This window comes from Neofelis nebulosa, chromosome X (assembly GCF_028018385.1).
Source record: "Neofelis nebulosa isolate mNeoNeb1 chromosome X, mNeoNeb1.pri, whole genome shotgun sequence".
NCBI classification, from domain to species: Eukaryota; Metazoa; Chordata; class Mammalia; order Carnivora; family Felidae; genus Neofelis; species Neofelis nebulosa.
Genome location: NC_080800.1, coordinates 3,926,072 through 3,939,738, shown reverse-complemented (window position 1 = coordinate 3,939,738; position 13,667 = coordinate 3,926,072). Strand labels below are relative to the sequence as shown.

At 43.0% G+C, this 13,667-nt stretch overlaps 1 protein-coding gene across 1 annotated transcript in view; it reads left to right on the top strand.

Annotated features, from left to right (window-relative positions):
- The window catches only part of PUDP (pseudouridine 5'-phosphatase), a 665,979-nt gene extending 653,431 nt beyond the window's left edge, over positions 1–12,548 (top strand). Inside the window, exon 10 of the transcript XR_009257299.1 lies at positions 12,243–12,548. The gene's annotated coding sequence lies outside the window, so the exon portion shown is untranslated. The remainder of the gene's footprint in view (positions 1–12,242) is intronic.
- Positions 12,549–13,667: the final 1,119 nt, after the last annotated feature.

The window sequence follows — 13,667 nt, the reverse complement described above, 5'->3', positions numbered from 1 at the left end:
CATATAACATTAGTTTCACCTGTACACCATCATGATTCGATATTTGTAATGTTACACAATGATCACCCCACTAGTCTGCTTCACATCCATCATCACACATAGTTACAAACCAGCAACTTCCGAATATACAACACAGTAGGATTAACTAGAATCAGCATGCTATACATGCCATACTTTCTAACATAGTTAGAATATCTAAAGTGTACGGGCGCCTGGGTGGCTCAGTCGGGCGAACGACTCAGGTCATGATCTCATGGTTCGTGGGATCGAGCGCATCGGGCTCTGTGCTGACTGCTCGGAGCCTGGAGCCTGCTTCGGATTCTGTGTCTCCCTCTCTCTTTGCCCCTCCCCTGCTCACGCTCTGCCTCTCTCAAAAATTAAACATGAAAAGAATGAGATCTAAAGTGTGGAGTAGGGGAGGGGTAACAATACGCAGAGCTGGGAAAGATTGTGTGGAGTTGAGAAACGCCATCCTGAGATGAAGATCTGCTTTACAGTCTGGGGTACCAAAGAGCAAAGTGTGGGGAAATCAACCCAGTAAGCCAATCTCAGATGGCGGAATGAAGGCAAACGAAGAGAACACAAATTAGTTTTTCACAAGTTGTTTTTGTTTTTGTTTTTGTTTTTTAATGATGGTAGAATGTATTACATTTCTCAGGCTTAAGAGTCCTCCAGGATCTTACTTTCAACTCCAAAGAACAGTTGGAACTTGGGAAAATAAAGACCACTGCAGGGAAAACAGTATTGAAACCATCATCGAAAGAATTTTCCTAAAGCCGAGGAAATAATTGAGTTTGGTGACCCAGAGGGCTTGCCAAGAACTTCATGGAAGAGAAAAGAATCACATACAGGCATTCGAGCAGGAAATATAAGTGACCTAAAAAAATGGAAGGAAAAAATAGATTATCCTCAGGGGGTTTTCCACAACAAATGCCATAAGATGATTTAAAAGTAATGCAGAGGAGGGGCGCCTGGGTGGCTCAGTGAGTTAAGCGTCCAACTTCAGCTCAGGTCATGATCTCACAGTTTGTGGGTTTGAGCCCCACATCAGGCTCTGTGCTATCAGCTCAGAGCCTGGAGCCTGCTTCAGATTCAGTGTCTCCCTCTCTCTCTGCTCTTCCCCCACTCGTGTTCTGCCTGTCAAAAATTAACATTGAAAGAAAAAAATTTAAATAATAATGCAGAGCCTTTAAGGGAAATGGTTGATGGACAACAGTGGTAGTCTTAGTTCATTTGTGAAAATAAAAACAAAGTCAATAGCGGTTAGCCTGGTAACAACCTGATGTTTGATGTCTGGGTCTGGTTTCCCTTCTGGTCTGTCAGTGCCTTGAAAGGAAATGATCTTTATTTACTTATTTTTTCACATCCATCCATCCATTCATTTTAGACAGAGCATGTGAGCAGGGTGAGGGGCAGAGGGAGAGAGAATCCCAAGCAGGCTCCACACTCAGCACAGAGCCTGACTTGGGGCGCGATCCCCACCCGGGGATCATGACCTGAGCTGAAATTAAGAAAAAGGACCAACAATGTAAATGCCTCCTGTTGGTAAAGGTTTAAATAAATTACATTGCATCAAGTCAGTGGACCACTATGTATCAGAAACCAACATGGTGAGAAGCACATACAAATTTAGAAAATGTAATATACTCTATTGAGGATTAAATAAATTGGATATAAATATCACAATACATACAATACACTTGAAAAAAGGTGGGAGGAAATGTAGACAAATATTAGTAATTCTCTTTAGGGGGATTTACTATGATGCTATTTTTTCTCCTAATTATCTGAAATGCAAAGCTTTCTATATTTAGCCTGTGTTCGTATAATACACAAACCCAAAATTCAGTATCTGATTTTTTTAATGTTTGATGCATCAGCAGTTAACAGATATTGACTCAACTAAGCTTAAAAATAAACATTGTTTGGGGCGCCTGGGTGGCTCAGCTGGTTAAGCATCCGACGCTTGGTTTCAGCTCAGGTCATGGTCTTGCAGTTTGTGAGTTCCAGCCCAAAGTCAGGCTCTGCGCTGACAGCTCGGAGCCTGCTTGGGATTCCCTCTCTCTCTGCTCCTTCCCCGCCTGATTCCTCCCTCTCTCAAAAATAAACAAAAAATTAAAAATAAACATCATTTCCCGGAGCACTGGGGGAGCTCAGTCAGTTGAGCATCCGACTCTTAATTTCAGCTCAGGTCGTGGTCCCAGGGTTGGGGATCAAGCCCCAAGTCGGGCTCTGTGCTGAGTGTGGAGCCTGCTTGGGATTCTCTCTCCCTCTGCCCCTCACCCTGCTCACGTGCTCTGTCTAAAATGAATGGATGGATGGATGTGAAAAAATAAGTAAATAAAGATCATTTCCTTTCAAGGCACTGACAGACCAGAAGGGAAACCAGACCCAGACATCAAACATCAGGTTGTTACCAGGCTAACTGCGTGGAGGTCTGCTGGCTCCTTCCTCATTTTTACTGTCCTGGCCCCTCTCATTCTATCCCACGTCTGCTCCTTGCTTCCCCAGGTACCAGCTCCTTTCTTTTCCCTCCTCTCTTTCCCCTTCCCTACTTCATATCTGCTGCTGCTCACCTGTCACTCAGGGCTTCCTCCTCCTCAATGTCCTTCTGCATTCCTGCAGACTCAGCTCGCCCACTTGGAGACATCACCTTCTAAGAGTTATTTACCTGAGGTTTCTGGAAGGAGCGTATTAGTAGCGTGTTTGATCCCTGTGCACCCCAGCGCACGCCTGACCTGTCCAGCCTCTCCTTCTTGATCAGATTCTCTGCACGGGTCCAGTCAACAGTATTCAGGGCATGAAAACAAGACCCTCCACAAAATCTCCTTCAATGAGGGACAGAAGCAGGGCAGTGAACAAGGCAGTCACCGTAATTGAAAATCAATAGATAAAACCATTGACCATTTCAATCATAGACAGTTAATTGCTAGTACTCAGCATGAATCACCCTCTCACTGTCTAAAGGCTTGCACTGAGGAGGATGAAAACAGATCCTTGCTTCAAAGAACATCCAGTTCCTTTGTGCCACCTTGTTATATTCCTTGAAACAACTGAACGTTTTTTTAAAAGCATATGTTTATTAGATCCATCCGTTGCTGAAAATAACTGTAATCCTCCTCTTCATTGAGTCATGTGCCATGTGCTTTTTACCCACTTAAGAACTAACACACTTAGGGGGCATTATTATTATCATGGCCAAGTCATGGCTACAACTCAGGTTTGGTTAACTTCCAAAGCATGGCCCCTCCATGCCTTCCCCAATGCGATGCATCATGGCATGTAACATCCACACATCAACATCAAAGACAAACTAGACAAACTAGACAAACAGGACTCTCCCCAATTTTCCATGCACTCCTGATAATAGGAAACAAATTTGCCGATGTCTTTCCTAGAATTGTAAAACTCGTGTCCACTGTAGAGACAGAGAAACCATGGAGCCTAAGTGTGAGTTATGGGTGTGGGCAGAGCATTAATTAGTCACATCAATATGGGCATAAGTCCCTCTCCATATCTTTGTCTGGTCCCGATGGTGCTCATAAAAAGGCAGTGTGGACTGTAAGCCCATGTGGTTGTCCTACCACCATATTATCTTCGCTCTTTCTTCCAAATTCCCTGCATGTCTATAATTGCCTGCTAAGACCATTGATCCAAACCCAGTGCACACACATACTGTAGGAAACTGGAGAAAATTCTGCCAATAATTTAGGTGAAACAAAAAGTCTGCCAGCAATAGCAATTTCACATGTGGACTGTGACATGTTCTATTTTGAATTAAGGAAAGTAAAACACCCATACAGTTGTGGAGTCTTCTACGTGTGACTTAGATCCATTGTAAACTGTTCTCTTTAATGCAAAGTACCAGGTTCTGCAATGACGAAGAAGAGCATGAGAAAACACCTCCATTCTAAAACCTCATCTATCGCTTACAATAGCACAAACTCGGGAGCGTTTAATCAGCATTCTGAGTCTAATTTTCTCTGTAACAGCATCTGAAAAATAACACTGCGTTTGGTCCTGCTAACCTGTCCACTTGTGATGAAATAGAAAAGATTTTAATGAAAAATGTCATCAGAGAAATGCAAATTGAAACAGCAGTGAGATAGCACTGTGCATGCGCTAGAATGGCCAAAGTCCAGAACAAAGACCAATGCGAAATGCTGGCCAGGAAGTGGAGCAGCACCAAGGCTCATCCACCGCTGGGCGGAATGCAGGATGGTGCAGCCCCTTTGGTGGTTGCTTCAAAAGTGAAACGTACTACTTACTGTTCCACTACGACCCAGGCATCGTGTTCCTGAGTACTTACCACAAAGAGCTGACAACGTATGTCCACCCCAAAACCCGCTCATGGGTAGCTGTACAGCAGCTTTATTCGTCATTGCACACACTTGGACACAACCAGGGTGTCCTTCAATAGGTGGCTGGATAAATAAACTGTGGTCTATCCAGTCAATGGAATTATTCACACTAAAAATGAAATGAGCTCTCAAGCTGTGAAGAGATACGAAGGAACGTCAAGTTCACATTTCTCAGTGAAAGAGACGGGTCTGAAAAGCCTACATAGTCTATGATTCCAGCTCGATGACACTCTGGAGAAGGCGAAACTATGGCGATAGTAAAAAAATCAGGGGTTGCCAGGGGTTGGGGAGGAGGTAATGATGAATTAGCAGAACACAGAGGATTTTCAGGGCAGTGAAATTAGGCTGTGCGATTCTGTAACGGTGGGCACGGGCCATTACACGTTTCTCCAGAACCGTAGAACATACACCACCAAGAGCGAGCCCTAATGTGAAGTATGCACTCTGGGAAATAATGATGTGTCAATATAGGTTCGTCAGTTACAACAAATGCCTCACTCTAGTGTGGATGTTGATAACAGGGGAGGCTGATGTATGTGTGGGTGGGTGCAGGAGGTATATGGAAAACCTCTGCACCTCCCTCTCAGTTTTTCTATGAACCTAAAACTGTTCCCAAAATTAAATCTTTTAAAATACAGATTTCAGGTGACTTCGGAAACACAATATAAAAGCTAGCTCTCGCTAATAAGTCAAAGCACAACCACATCATGGTACAAAAAGAGAGGTTGTGTTGCTATGTTGCATACTCGATGCCTGCAATATTATTGTGTTTCCCATCCAACTTAGATATTTATTGCATAAAAATAACCTTCTTGCTGCAAGTCCCTGGAATACCATAAGGCACCGAGCGACCTCACACAGATTATTTTCACTCAGCCTATTCCTTAAAGTACACCTGATTTTATTTTTTTTGTCCCGAAAGGTTGCCTAATCAAGCACAATTGTTGCCTGTTCCAAGCCATTGGCAATTACTTAAATAAACCAAATCCTGGAAAGGTTCTGTGTAAGGAAGTTAATACTAATATAAATGCCACTGAACGGAAGGAAAGGCATTTAATTAGGAAGTTCCAATTTAAGCATAGGGATTACAGGTGATTCTTACCCCCCAGTACCAGTTTCTGTCTCACTGCCCATGGCCGTGTCCTGCAGGGAATTTTCATACGTCTGTCTTCTTTACTCAGTACTTCATGCCTCCAGTGAACAAGGCCCACTCTCCTTTGCTCCCCACACCTCCAAAAAAAAGGCTAGTATGTGTGGCATGACAGTCAAAATATCAAACCACTCCTTTTTCTTCCACATCTCCTGAGGTTGTCTGAAGCTGCAAAGAATGCCGCTTCTACTCTTACAAGGTGAAAGAGAAGGATAACCTACAGAAATCTGAACTTGCTTTGAGCCCTCCGGTGTGGTTAAGACCTTCCAATGAGGGATGAGATATGCCACCTCCATTACCTATCTCAGCGTGGAGGGGAGAGCCATCCTTCACTCTGGAAAGTGTAGGCGGGGAGAAATCATTTTTCCTTTACCTTTCTAGGTTCTTGGCTGAGAACTGCCTGCAATAACAAAAGAACAGGACAAGGGGATGGTCGTTAGGTAGATTTAAGTCACTGTCTTCCCCATTGATACGAGTTTCTAGAGATTCAGCCATCCCTCTCTTTCTGGCACAGACGAGGGGACACCCTTGCAAACGGAAATTTCCCTTTTAAACATAAAAAGGTAAATTTCTACTAGGTTTGTGGAGCTTCTTATATGTCTGCAGCTCCTCAAAATGAATCGGCTCAAAATAACCTTTATGCCCAAGAGGGATATTTTGGTGTCATATTCCTCTCCCCTTCATAATGCTGATGAGGAAAACTTTCCTCTGCCCTTCAGGGTCCTTACAGCTGGATGAAAAGTCAAATTGACATGAGACCCATTAACAGGAGAACATCAAATTCAGTTTTGTACCTACAGGGATTTGGAAATTCCAAAGACAGGCAGTGGGAGGCTTATGTGACCTGAACAAGAGGGGTAGGGGTCTGAGGATACCAAGAGGAGCAAGACCATTAGCAGGAAGGTGACAGGATGTGTGTGGAAAACAAAGGTTGCTCTAAGTGTCTTAGGTAAAGAAGAAGCTCTTATTAATACCTCTCTTCTTAGTGCAGGCTCTCCTTTCCAGTGTAAATTTAGACACTTGAGGAGGAGGTAAAGAGTTTTTCCTGAATCTGCTCCATTTCGATTGCTTTCAACTCAAAATACTGTTCATGCCAAGGTGGCCTATCTTGAGGCAGCCTGTCATTGGCCCCCTACAATAAGCAAGACAAAATCTGCTGAAATATTAACCAACTTTTATAGCTCAACTGAGGGCTAGTATGCCAATCTGGAACAACCCCACGCCCTCTAAGGTGAAGGTTTGAAAGACTGAAATGTCATGGATGTCCTAGCTAGCTCATCCATTCGGGTAGTCTCTTCCTTCATAGGCCTTCACCAGACTATCTACAACTTTCTAAATGACAACAAACAGAGAGCAAGACAAATAATTCCTGTCCAAAGCAATGCAAATTAGGTCCCGTGGAAAAAAGTTGCTTTTCACCTTTTGCCAGTGCGATGTTCTTTCCACACATCAACTTTGCTTGGCTGCACAATGGGAAACCAGTACATGAGTTGGTCAGTTTTATATCCATTTGTAAATTCATTTCAGTGTTGCTTATCAGACCGTAAATGCTCAAACCAACCATAGATCTTACCAATTCCCTCTTTAATAAGTTAAAATAGTCAGTACATGTTTACTTTATAGCTTAATGAGCATCTTGGGTTTGCATTTTTAGTTTTATGCTTAGGACCCCAGGCACAAGGAGAGTCTACACTTACTCACAAGCTCTCAGGTGGTCTTACTGTTTCTCAAGAGAGGTTGGAAGCAGAGTGGGACGTGAGACAGACTCCACCTCAGTGGTACAGGTGTGATGGGGTTGACCAACACCTGCCAGGGGAAAAGCACAAAGACCCACCACCTTCCCTGAATTCTCTTCTCACAGGGAACAAAATCTTCAATGTCTGGTCAAAGGTACGGCAAGTGACATCACTCCCAGGGCCCAGGCACAGACGCTTTGCAGCTGGGTCAAGCATAGCAGACAAATCCTCTAATCCTAAGGGAGGGGCAGAAAATTCTGTTGGCCCCCAGATCCTATACTGGTGACAAGCAGAACTCTGCTACCTCCAGAGAAAGGGCATAAACTCCCTCCCACCCGAGACCAACCGTAGAGGCCAACCCAAGTTTCACTGACAGAGAAGGGAGGCCAGGGATGCTGAGAAGGTCCCATCTCTAAACCCTGGGAATACAAGAGCAAGCTAAATCTGACATTAGATGAGGAGGACAGAACACTGCACCCCTTTCCCCCACACCCTCCCCATCCTTGACATCAGGCTAGCATCGATGAACAAGGAACATCCATGCACTTCTGGGGGAAATGAAAGAGCGTGAAGACACTCACTCTGCCTGGGGAAGGTGGGTGGGGGAAACCAAAAGCAGAAACCAAGAGGAAACACTCTAGCGTCTCACATCCAGCCCTAAGCACAAGTAACAGCCCCGCCCCCACTACTGGACACATGAGAAGCCAGTGGTGTCCCAAAGATCACCCAAACACAGCCCCATTCATTCCCAACATTACAGCCAGAAATACTATTTATTTCATTTTTTACCACGTCTTTTGCAGGCAACTCACTCTTAGAAGACCCACCCCCATCACCGACTTGGTTTTACGCTCTGCTCTCAGCCATCTTGAAATTCACAATAAGTTGAGACCAAGGGGCCCCACGTTTTTATTTTGTACTGATCCCTGAATATGATGAAGGTGGTCCTGACTTCTGTTATTCTGCCCGTGGGAGGCAGCTTTCCACAAATTCAAGCACATGTTTCCATACTGCGGTTCAGGAAGCCCTGAGTGTCTCAGGACCCTTTCCAAAGGTCCTTGGGCCAAAACTGCACTCATGATAATTCTCAGACACTGTTGCCTTTCCTCCTCTCTCATTCCCTCACTGATTTGCAGTAACATTTTCCAGAAACTACATGACAGGTGATATTATAACAGACTGAATGCAGAACCCAATCTGAGAATCCAGCTGCCTTTTTATGAAGCTCACTGAGGAGATTTGTTCAGATACATAACAATGGGACCCTAATCACTATTTTTTTTAAATACAGTCATTTTTAATAAAAGATGTTATTTATACTAGCATGCAAAGGGCTTATTACATTAAATATAAATTTAATATAGTAATAAGTAAATACTTCAAATGTTTCTCCATTTTCATTTCCACTTTTGCCAGATAATGATAGATAGAACCCAGACTAAAAATGTTCTTTGAGGTCCTGGATCATTTTTCAAAAGGCAGAGCGATCCCCCAGATAAAAAATGTTGAAGACTGTTGAGTTAGAGCACGCTGCCTCCTCCCTGCTCCCTAAAATAAAAATTTCGGAAAGGTTAAATGGGCTCGGTGAGCTGATTTGTGTTGACTTGAGAATCCAATGATGAACCCTGACCTGACCTTGAGGGAGACCGACTTCCCTTCTTCCCTACAGATACTGTGTCATTTCTAAATCTCAGAGTCACAACTTTCATGTTGTGGAGTTTTCAGAATATTTAGCTGTTTCTCCTCTGTATTTTTGGAAACGGTGGGTGACGATGGTAACACATCCAGAGAAAACACCTCATGAGCTGAAATGTGTGTACCCCGAGGGAAAGCAGACAGGACTTTGTGTGCGTACATGTGTGCAATCAGGTGCACAAACCTGTATAATAAATAGTAAGATAATTACGGGTATAGGATCGGTAAATCATATGACAATACTACCTTCACTGAGTGTTAGTGAGTGCAATTAATGTTCCTTCTCCTTTATGCAAACATGTCCCTGGTCAAGTGGCTCCAGGCGACTTTTCTCTACAAGAACTTCCTATACTGCAATGTGCAGGTGACACATGGGGAGGGGTGGGGGGGGGTGTGCTTATCGCTCTGAAGTGTCCGATTGAGCAAGTTTAGGATGGGGTGGACCTTCTGCATTTTTAGCAAGCTTCCGGACAAGGCTGATGTTGCAGCCCATGGAGGAGGCTTTGAGTAGCAAGATGAACACAACCATGTGGGTCTCTGGTATGTGTGGGTACACGTGCTCCCGGGAAGAGAAAGTGGGGCGGACGAGCTCCTAGCTCCTTTATGACACACACAGACGCTGGCATAGTAATACGTATTTGGGGCTTTGGTGTCTTAGGTATATTTACCTTGGAAAGGGCATTTTGCCTACATTGTAAAACCTTCTGTATTTTCATGTTGGTCGTTAAGGAAAATAGAGCACAATCTTGTTATACTCAATACTATAAGGCCTGCCTCACAGGAATTCACTCAAACTCCATAAAATTTTCCATTATGTCCAGAAAATTTCCTCTAAACAAGTCCACGTTTCATCTCAGTGCCAGGAACGTGGGATTCAGGTGTCTGCAGTGCAAAATAAACAGGCCAAATGAATTTGAATGGCCACACGAGAAAATCGTTTTCGTCCATGTTTGTATGACTGATTAAAACATGGTTCTATTTTATAAAACATAAAAATTAAATATGGATGGTCTCTGAAGAGAGCAGTTTACATCTAATTTTTAAAGATAAACCTTTTAATGATTTACATTTTCCTTTCCTATCTAAGCACCAAAAGATTTGATTAAAATTTTATCTACTTTGCTATCTGCCATTTTATGCAATTACTATCCCCTTGGATGGTTTTCTTTTTATTATTCTTTAAAGAAAAACTGCAAAGATAATGCACGGATAAATTTGAAGGATTTTACAGCCAGGCAATTTTCTCGGTTTTACAACAATTACACTTTTACAAAATTCCGAGTCAGAAAATCCGAAGCTGGGTTCTTAAGGAGGGATGTTCCGTGGTAGGGCAGGCGCTGCCTGTCTCTGACGATTGCATTGGCCTGTCTATCGCAGTATGCACATCACACCTGCACGCTTCCGTAAACGAGTGGCTTCTGACTTGCTGACACCGTGAAGGATTTCTGTAGTTTCTTGACATATGTATTGTAATGTGGAAACCTCAGAGCCAACAATGGCAGGATCAAGTGTACCATTTCTACGTCACTATAAGCTTATGATGGCACCTGTTTTAAATCAAATGGGATGAGCAATCATATAACATGAGATCCTTTGGTAGTTGCTAAACTTGGTACGAATGTGTATATCCCATGAAGACAGTGCTTTCATGGAGATCCTGAATATAGCAAAGCCTTTGGGGGTTCAGGAACTCAACCCCATGGCAGGAAATCTACTGGCCTTGGAAAGATACAGTATGGCTTCTGAATCCTGAGCTAGAGAAATAATCATTGGAAAGTCTGCAGTACTGGAGCAGGCCGATTTTCTCCTTCAATCGAAGGGTTTTCTTTACCGAAGGGTCTGAGGATGGCAATATCAGTAAAAGGGAAGGTATTTTAGGGAACTTTTATAGAAAAGCAAATGGCTACAGCATTTAACAGGAATAATCTTAAGGAGGTGCAGATCGGATTGAACCTACTTTAACTGGAAGACAATTCGGGGATGGAATGGATCTAAGCAAAATTGAGTTTCATAATGTGACCAGCATTAGAAAGAAAAACACTGTTTCCTTTCTATGATCCATATCCTAAAAAGGAGGTTTTTTTTTTAATGTCTTGATAATACTTCACAGTGACGGTGTATAAAGGTAGCAACCATTGTTGTGACAAAGAATTAGAGAGAGTTCAGATCATTTGGTCTCCTGTGAAGAAAATAAATAGAAACAGGAGGTAAATAAGAAGAAAATGCTGGGGGCGCCTGGCTGGCTGGGCCAGTAGAGCAGGACACTCTTGATCTTGGAGTTGTGAGTTCAAGGTCCATGTTGGGCTTAGAGCTTACCCCACAAAAAGAGCTTTTGAGGTGCCTGACTGGCTCAGTCAGAAGAGTGTGTCACTCTTGATCTTGGAGTTGTGAGTTCAAGCTCCAAGCTGCGTGTAGAGATTACTGAAATAAATAAATTTAAGGAAGAAAATAGTGTTTTTTTTTAAACACATACAAAAACTTTAAGTGTCATTCTTTTTTTAAAAAGAAATTTTATTTTTAAGTAATCTCTACACCCAACACGGGGCTCAAACTCACAACCCTGAGGTGAAGAGTTGCAAGGTCTACTGATGGAACCAGTCAGGAGCCCCTAGGTGCCACTCTTTATCAGGACTCTGTGTGTGTGTGTGTGTGTGTGTGTGTGTGTGTGTGTGTTTTGGTAGGGCATGGACATCAAAAAGTATATTCTCTTAAATCCCGGGAATATACTTGTAGATGAGTAGAGTATGCATAGTAGTCTTTAAATTTTATTTTAATGTTTATTGATTTTTGAGAGAGAGAGACAGAGTGTGAGCAGGGGAGGGGCAAAGGGAGAGGGAGACACAGAATCCGAAGCAAGCTCCAGGCTCCACGCTGTCATCACAGAGCCCAATGCGGGGCTCGAACTCACAGACTGCAAGATCATGACCTGAGCCAAAGCTGGATGCTTAACAGACTGAGCCGCCCAGGTGCCCCAGCATAGTCTTGAGTGTACTTATAACTAACTAAGGAAGCCATTAATCTCTTATACAGAATATTCCTAAAAATTAATACAACATTGGAAAATTGAAAATCAAATAACCACCTCTATGCTCCAAAGAGAACATTAGGTCCATGAAACAAAAAATGAACCTTAAATATTTCTTTTAGACAAAATTGTCAAGGATGCTAGTCCAACATTTCATACATATTAGTTCTTTTCCTTCAGAAGGACACATGCAGGTGCAAACTTAAACCCAACAGGGCTCTCAAGGAAATGAGACATCACAACCCATCTGAGCTTAACTGTGGATTCTTCCCCAGTCAGTCCTCCGGATGACAACTCATCACGGACGATACGTCTATGGAAGCCCTGATGGATTCTGAGCAGAGGACTCCACTGTGCCTGAACTCATCACCCACAGAAACTGTGAGACCACACGTGTGTGTTAGTTTAAGTCTGAGGTAAGGTACCGTCTCTGTCAGGGCAGGGAGTGCCATTTGCTTGCTGCTACCTTCTTAGTTTGGTGGGTGGCCCTGCACACGAGGGATACCAGTAATGATAGCTGACAGGGCATGACTGGTTGCATGATGAAGAGTAACTGTGATGAGGGAAGAAGGGAGAAGTCGTGGCCTGGAAAGTAATAGCTTTGCATTCTGGAAAGGACTTGGTGTTGTTGCTGAATGTTTTCTGAAGCTGTGGCAATCTCTAAGACAAACACAGTTCTAGCATGAACTGATTCATGTTTGCCGAACAGGTTGGCACTCTGGACCTCGAACACGAGGGTCAGAACCCCATTTATGCCACTTATGAACCTTGAAGCTCTCATCCCGTTGTAGCTTCCTTGGTCTCCATCTCCTTATTTGGATGATGCAGATAATAATACCTCACAGGAACAGGATTAAGCCAGCTATGCAATGGAAAGACATCCCCGAAAGCACCTCAGGCCATGTGGTTTGACTTCCTTCTTTTCTTCCGCAGCCAATCCTCAACTATGGTTCTCCCGAAAACAAAATGAGTCTAGTACCTTCTATTCCATGCATGTTATGGATTTTATTCTTATTATTTTTATTACTCATGGAGAAAGGCAACAACCAGAAGTTCCCTGAGCTGAGGGAGGTTCCAGAAGATGAAGATCTCTCTCTCTCTCCTTCTCTATCCCTAGTGGCCTTCCAAATTGTAAGGCACAGCATTTTGCACATAGGTTACATTCATTCATGTAATCATCCATCCAATAGATATACATAGAAAACATCACTTATGCCAAGCATATAAAATAGAAAAATAACTATAATTCTTCAAAGAGATCTGTATGGTTCCAAGAGTTAACGTTTTGCTTTGATTTTCTGTAGCTGTATCAGCAACAGAATTCTGCAGCATAAGGGATGATGGTCAGACCAGAGTCAGCCAGGATGTTACCTTAATTGAAGCATCATTCACACTTATAAGATGAACACTGTTTTAATAGGTAAAACCCTATCTTCCTACACCTATAGGAAGATCTGAAAGCAGATGGTTTGCATATTTCCCAGTGAGAGAGGGAGATAGAGAATCCCAAGCAGGCTCCGCACTGTCAGCACAGAACCTGATGTAGGGCTCAAACTCATGAACCATGAGATCATGACCTGAGCCAAAATCAAGAGTCAGATGTTTAACCAACTGAGCCACCTAGGTACCCCTTAAATAATTATATGTAAATTCAACTGATACCATGGTTTTAATTCAACTGATACCATGGTTTGCTCAAG